A 7,980-nucleotide genomic window follows, 5' to 3' on the forward strand; every position below is an offset into this window, starting at 1 on the left:
GACTTTCTAGAGAATCCATAAGCCTGAAATTACTTTCTTTCATTTCTTTCCTTAAAGTACTAGAGGATAAATGGTCTAAACAGACATCTTTGTTATCTGTCAGTCAATAAATTACAAGCATGACTTACTATTTCCAAAATCTCTATGGCTAATTTTCTTCCCTCTCTGCCCTTTCTCTTAGGTAAGTCTTGGCTTTGCCTTGTTAAATGAAATCAATCTATTGGTTGGTCCCTTTGTATAAATAAACTGTGTGATACTCACGAGCTAGGTGTTTTTAAACCCAGTAGTTTTGCTACTACTACTACTACTCTTTAGCAGCTTATTTCTGGTGGTCTGCTGCAGTACTGCCCATCTGGATCCCACCCTTGGACCAGTAGACGCCTGCAGCTTGAAAATCCACCTTATCTGCACTTAACTCCTTGACTCTGCAACGCACCATCCCTTGGCCATTGTGTTTAAGTCTGCTGTTAACTTTTTTGTTTGTTTGTTTCTCACTCTTACAGTCTAATTTGAGTCGTTGTCAGGTTAGCTTTTCCTTGATATTTTGATTGTCCATAGAAATTGTGTCCACACTGGTGCCAGGAATGTGGATTTTGAGTTTTAATTTTGCATTTAGATGATTAAATGATTTCTATCAAGTGACAGATAATAGGATCCAGTCCTTGCCATGTGAAAAGTGACAGGGCATTTAAACCTAATTCATTTAATTTCATGAGTGAGTGAGTGTGTGTGTTTGAGGGTACCAATATTTCTAGCAGTTGTATTTCCTGATATGGGAGAGATATAGGGTTGAGAGGTTTTTAGTCCTTTGTCTTTCTGACATTTGAAGGATTCCTCTCTGTGTGTTTTGTGTTTGCCCCAGTATGAGTGTTCCTGTATCTTAACAGTTAGAACGTTTTTTCCTCCTCCCAAAACTCTGATTTTTTAAATACATATTCATTGGCAGTTCAGTAATTGTCCGTGTCTGCAAAAATGGAGTTTGTATATCTTGATATGCCACCCTCTCTTACATGTATTTTTGGCTTTGTGTGTAATGTGCTCAGTCGTGTCTGATTCTTTGCAGCCCCATGGATTATAGCCCACCAGCCTCCTCTGCCCATGGAATTCTCCAGGCAAGAATACTGAAGTAGGTGCCATTTCCTACTACAGGGTTCTTCCTGACCTAGGAAATGAACCTGGATCTCCTGAGTCTCTTGCATTTTGGCTTTAGTAAAGTTTCATATTTAAAAGCCTTAAACTAAAGGAAACTGAATCCCTAACTTCTCACATTTGGAGGTTTGCCAAAACTTTTAAATGATTAGATTATTTGAAATCAGTGTTCTTTCAAGACTCTTTAAATAGGCTGAGTAAAGCAGAGAGAAAAAAGTTATGCCATTGCAAATTGGACAAAATGATTCAGAAAAATGAGGGTTTCATACAGCAGTATCAATCAAAATTTAATATTCTCAAAACCATAAACAAGTTAGTCTTTTAATGGAAAACTAAGGGAAACCAATGCCATTATTAAAGGATGTGGAGTCTGAGAAAAGAGAATGTCTCTTCAAATTCAAAAGGGAGTCATAATACTACTAAGATTTCTCACCAATGAGGCCTCTTGAGAGATCTAACAATATTTAATTATATGTCTTTATTTCTTTTTTCTTTACTATGTAGCAGTGCTCTGTTTCTACTTTAAATCATTTTCTACTACATTTACTTATCTAATATTTATGAATTGATAAAATTTTCAATTTTTATAAATAATTTTTAAGTAAACAAATCAGTATTTCTTTTCTTCATGAAGAGGGAGATAATTAATTAAAATATAATTTTTTTAAATGCCATGGTGTTATGGCTGATTTACAAAGATAAGCTACCTGCTATATCAACCTAAAGCAAAAGAAATTTAGACTTCTAAGGTCGTGTATCATTTTGCTTTAAATTATGGATTGACTTTTTATATGTTTTTTTTGCTCAAATTGTAACTCCAAGTTCAAAAATATTTTCTGAATCTAATTAATGGCTTTTATTATTGGCTACGTGATAAAATAAAACTGAATCAAGTTGCATTATTTTTGAACAATTTTAAAGTCTTTAAATGTGATATGTAATTATGTATGGAAAACATAAATGTATTACCATTACTTAAGTTTATTCTTTTGAAATGTTAGACTGCTTAATAATTTTGTCATTAAAAACTGCTCTATGTATTTCTCCTTGTAAGAATGTTAGCATAAATTTCTAGTTATATAATCTTGACATAAAGAAGAAAATGCTAAACATGACTGTCAATTTGATTAATCACAAAAAGAAAATAAAAACACATGCAGCCATTTGCCAGATATGAAACTTGAACATTACGCACTCTCCAAGGCCCCCTCATCCTATTCCATTCATTAATTTTCTTACCCACGTATAATCACTACCCAGATGTCTAAAAACAGTTTATTTTACGTGTTTACAAACTTTGAATAGATTTAATAGTGCCGTATATAATCTTTTCATTTCACTTGTTTGTGAGATTCATCCAGAACATTGCATGTTGCAGTATTTTGCTTTCATTGTTGTATAGTATTCTATATTATGAATATAGCACAATTTATTGATTATTTAGCTACTAAATATTTGATCATTTCTATTTGGTTTTATTATCAGTACTGCTTGTATGAATTTTTTTTTTTCACTCACAATTATTTTATTTTTTTACATTTTTTTTTAATTTTAATTTTATTTTTAAACTTTACATAATTGTATTAGTTTTGCCAAATATCAAAATGAATCCATCACAGGTATACATGTGCTCCCCATCCTGAACCCTCCTCCCTCCTCCCTCCCCATACCATCCCTCTGGGTCGTCCCAGTGCACTAGCCCCAAGCATCCAGTATAAAAAATTTTATTTTATTTAACTTTACAATATTGTATTGGTTTTGCCATATATCAAAATGAATCCGCCACAGGTATACCTGTGTTCCCATTCCTCAATCCTCCTCCCTCCTCCCTCCCCATACCATCCCTCTGGGTCATCCCAGTGCACCAGGCCCAAGCATCCAGTATCGTGCATCGAACCTGGACTGGTGACTCGTTTCATATATGATATTATACATGTTTCAATGCCATTCTCCCAAATCATCCCACCCTCTCCCTCTCCCACAGAGTCCATAAGACTGATCTATACATCAGTGTCTCTTTTGCTGTCTCGTACACAGGGTTATTGTTACCATCTTTCTAAATTCCATATATATGCGTTAGTATACTGTATTGGTGTTTTTCTTTCTGGCTTACTTCACTCTGTATAATAGGCTCCAGTTTCATCCACTTCATTAGAACTGATTCAAATGTATTCTTTTTAATGGCTGAGTAATATTCCATTGTGTATATGTACCACTGCTTTCTTATCCATTCATCTGCTGATGGACATCTAGGTTGCTTCCATGTCCTGGCTATTATAAACAGTGCTGCGATGAACATTGGGATACATGTGTCTCTTTCCCTTCTGGTTTCCTCAGTGTGTATGCCCAGCAGTGGGATTGCTGGATCATAAGGCAGTTCTATTTCCAGTTTTTTGAAGGAATCTCCACACTGTTCTCCATAGTGGCTGTACTAGTTTGCATTCCCACCAACAGTGTAAGTTTTCTTTTCTCCACACCCTTTTCTCCACACCCTCTCCAGCATTTATTACTTGTAGACTTTTGGATCGAAGCCATTCTGACTGGCGTGAAATGGTACCTCATAATGGTTTTGATTTGCATTTCTCTGATAATGAGTGATGTTGAGCATCTTTTCATGTGTTTGTTAGCTATCTGTATGTCTTCTTTGGAGAAATGTCTATTTAGTTCTTTGGCCCATTTTTTGATTGGGTCATTTATTTTTCTGGAGTTGAGCTGTAGGAGTTGCTTGTATATTTTTGAGATTAGTTGTTTGTCAGTTGTTTCATTTGCTATTATTTTCTCCCATTCTGAAGGCTGTCTTTTCACCTTGCTTATAGTTTCCTTTGTTGTGCAGAAGCTTTTAAGTTTAATTAGGTTCCATTTGTTTATTTTTGCTTTTATTTCCAATATTCTGGGAGGTGGGTGATAGAGGATCCTGCTGTGATGTATGTCAGAGAGTGTTTTGCCTATGTTCTCCTCTAGGACTTTTATAGTTTCTGGTCTTACATTTAGATCTTTAATCCATTTTGAGTTTATTTTTGTGTATGGTGTTAGAAAGTGCTCTAGTTTCATCTTTTAATTTAAATATTTTGATGAGTGTATCTAGTAATGAATTTCTAAGTAGTATGGAATGCATATGCTAAGCTTCAGTAGGTGCACTGCCTAACAGTTTTCAGGTGGAGGAACCATTGTAGACTCCCACCAGCCATGTATGAGAATTCCTTCTGCTCACATTTTTAATAACACTTGGAAGTATTAGTCTGTCTTAGTTTAGGTATTCTGGGAATCTTATAGTAGTATTAAATTGTGAGTTTAACTTGCATTTCCATGATGGCTAAAGTAGTTGAACATCTTTTTTGTATGTCGACTAGTCATTTAAGAATCAAATTTTATGAAGCACCTATTCAAGATTTTAGGACATTTTTATGTTAGATTATCTGCTTTTTCTTCTTCTAGATTTGTAGATATATTTATTTTCTGGTCTAACTTTTGCTGTAGTAAGTTTTATAAACATATTATCCTGCACTATGGTTTGACATTTCACTTTCTTAATACTATCTTGTGTTTAAAAAAGTTGCTAATGAAATCTGATTTGCCAATGACTTCCTTAAATTAGTGCTATTTATGCATTATTTAAAAAAAAAAACTTTTCTTTCCAACCCCCAAATCATAAACATATTCATCAGTGTTATTTTCCAGATGGTTTGATGTTTGCTATTCACATTTATAGTCTCTAAAATCTATGTTTATATTCTCTAAAATAATTTTTGTGAGGCAAATGTCAATGTTTATTTTTTATGAATATCCAATTGACAAAGAACTATTTAAAAATCACTGTTTTCTCTCTTCTCTTCAGGATCAAGTTTGTTATAAATCTAGTGTCTAAAATCATGTGGGTCTCTTTCTGGATTCTCCATTGTGTTTAATTATTTTCCTTGTCTATTCTTGTGCCCATAAGACATTTATTATTAATAATAAATCTTCATAATAATAAATCAAGATTCCCAAGTCTTCCCCCCTTTGTTCAAAGGGGAAAATTATAGATCTCTCTCTCTCTCATGAACATAATGGAAAATTCTAAGCAAATTATTAGCATTTGAATCTAAAATATATTAAAAGGAGAATAAATTATGACCAAGAGGATTTTACTCCAAGAATTTAAAGTTGCATTAATGTTGAAAGGTCAATCAATGGAATATACTGTATTAATAAAAAAGGGGGAAAAAAAATAGGATCATTTCAATAGGTGCAGAAAAGTCCTTTGATAAAATTCAACATCCATTCATGATAACATAAAAACATAATAACATTTGGCATACTAGCATTAGAGGGTAACATTATTAATATGATAAAGTGTAGCTATAAATGTCTTACAAGAGAAAATCACTACTTATGCCTAACAATAGCTAGCAAAATTTTGAAGAACCAATGAATGTTGGTTTAAATGGAATTAAATTTTAAATTAGTTTAAATGGAATTAAACTATGTCCAAAGTCATAGTTAACATATGTGACCAAGAGGCAGAGCCCAAAACTACTGGACCATGCATGCAAAGATATTTGAAATATTTAACATCTTGTACCTCTCACATGCATATATCAAATATAAATACATATTGGGAAAACAAGGAAATTTATATTTTTATAGTATTAAAATATGTGAGGCTTTGAACAGAGGAGGAAGAATAAATTATATAGGTAAAACTTAAAAGATGCTAGCTCTAGAAAGGCCACAGACTGGGAGAAAATCTTTGCAAAAAAAATCACATAAAGAACTGCTATGTAAAATACACAAGGATATATTAAAACTCAACAATAATTAAACATTTCAATTTAAAAAATGGGCCAAAGAGTTTGACATCTCATCAGAGAAGATACACGGATGGCAAGTAAGCATATGAAAAGATACTCCACATCAGGTCATCAGGGAAATGCAAATTAAAACAATGGGATACCACTATACACCTAAAAGCACTGCCAAGATTCAGAACACTGACAACACTGAATGCTGGTGAGTGCTGGTGAGCATGTAGAGCACCAGAAATTCTCATTCATTGTTGATGGGATTGAAAAATGGTACACCCACTTTGGAAGATAGTTTGGTGGTTTCTTACAAAACTAGAGGGCTTACCCTGTGACCTAGCAATTATACTCCTGATATTTATGCAAAGGGGTTGAAAACCTATGTTCATACAAAACCCTGCACATGGATGTTTACAGTAGTTCCACTTATAAACGTCAAAACTTGGAAGCAACCAAGATACCCTTCAGTAAGTGAATAAATAAATGAACTGTGATACTTCCAGGCAATGGAATCTTATTCAATGCTAAAAAGTAATGAACTATCAAGCATTAAAAAGCCATAGAAGAAACTTAAATGCATATCACTAAGTGAAAGAGGCCAGTCTTAAAAGGTTACAGTTTATAATGATTCCAACTGTATGATATGTTGAAAAGGCAAAACTATGGAGATCAAAAAAGATTAGTGTTTGCCAGGTGTTAGGGTGGAAGGAAGGATGAATAGGCAGAGCACAGAGGATTTTTAGGACAGTGAAAATATCCTGTATGATACTTCAATGGTGGACATATGTCATTAAAAATGTATTCAAACTCATAGAATGTACAACACCAAGAATGAACCCTAATGTAAAGCATGGACTTTGAGAGATAATCATGTATCAGTATAGGTTCATTAGTTAAAACGGATTAGCATTCTGGTGTGGGATGTTGATTGTGAGGCTTTGTTTGTGTTGTGGGGTAGTAAGGGGGTGGCGAGAGGTGGTGGGAGGGAGGTGGGGCAGATATATTGAATATCTCTGAACCTTTTTTTTACACTTGTTCTAAAGTTAAGTGAAAGTGAAAGTTGCTCAGTTGTGTCAGACTCTTTGCGACCCCAAGGACTTATACAGTCCATGGAATTCTCCAGGCCAGAATGCTCGAGTGGGTAGCATTTCCCTTCTCCAGGGGATCTTCCCAACCCAGAAATTGAACCCAGGTCTCCCACATTGCAGGCTGATTCTTTAGCAGCTGAACCATAAGGGAAGCCTTTGTAGCTAAAACTACTCTTAAAAAAATACTCTGAGAAAAAAAGATGATGGGCATTTTATAACATCTTCAAGCAACTCACTTCCATACTCTTTAGGAGAAATAAACTATATATCCACTGCTGAAACATATCTGGAAAGGACAAAGATTGCATTACAATCTTTGAGAGTGGATGCTCTTTTGTACTTTGTGCTAAATACACTCAGTCTGTTTTTTTCTCCTATGTTCCCAATGTGAACATCATAATTGCATAAGAAGGTAAGAAAAGATGTGATTAATATATAGTGGCATATATCCATGTAGGAACTTCTTTCAGATATTTGGGCTATTTTCAGAGTACATGCAAGAGGCTCTCGACTGTTTCAAGCCCAGACACTGTTGCTGAGAAGTAGGCTTTTCATCCAGGCTTCCTTGGTAGCTCAGCTGGTAAAAATTCCTGGGTTGGGAAGATCCCCTGGAGAAGGGATAGGCTACCCACTCTAGTATTCTTGGGCTTTCCTGGTGGCTCAGATGATAAAGAATTCACCCACAATGTGGGAAACGTGGATTCAGTCCGTGGGTTGGGAAGATCCCCTGGAGGAGGGCGTGGTAACCCAACACAGCATTTTGCCTGGAGAATCCCCATGAACAGAGGAGCCTGGCGGGTACATAGGGTCACAGAGTTGCACAGGACTGAATGACTAAGCACAGTACAGCACAGGCTTTTACATCCGTAGTCATTACATAAAAACATAGAATTTGTAAAACATGGGTTTAGGGAAATACAACCTGTGTAAGGACGCTATATGATTTCCTGCATTCCAACTTG

Source organism: Bos javanicus, chromosome 23 (genome assembly GCF_032452875.1).
Source record: "Bos javanicus breed banteng chromosome 23, ARS-OSU_banteng_1.0, whole genome shotgun sequence".
Lineage (NCBI taxonomy): Eukaryota > Metazoa > Chordata > Mammalia > Artiodactyla > Bovidae > Bos > Bos javanicus.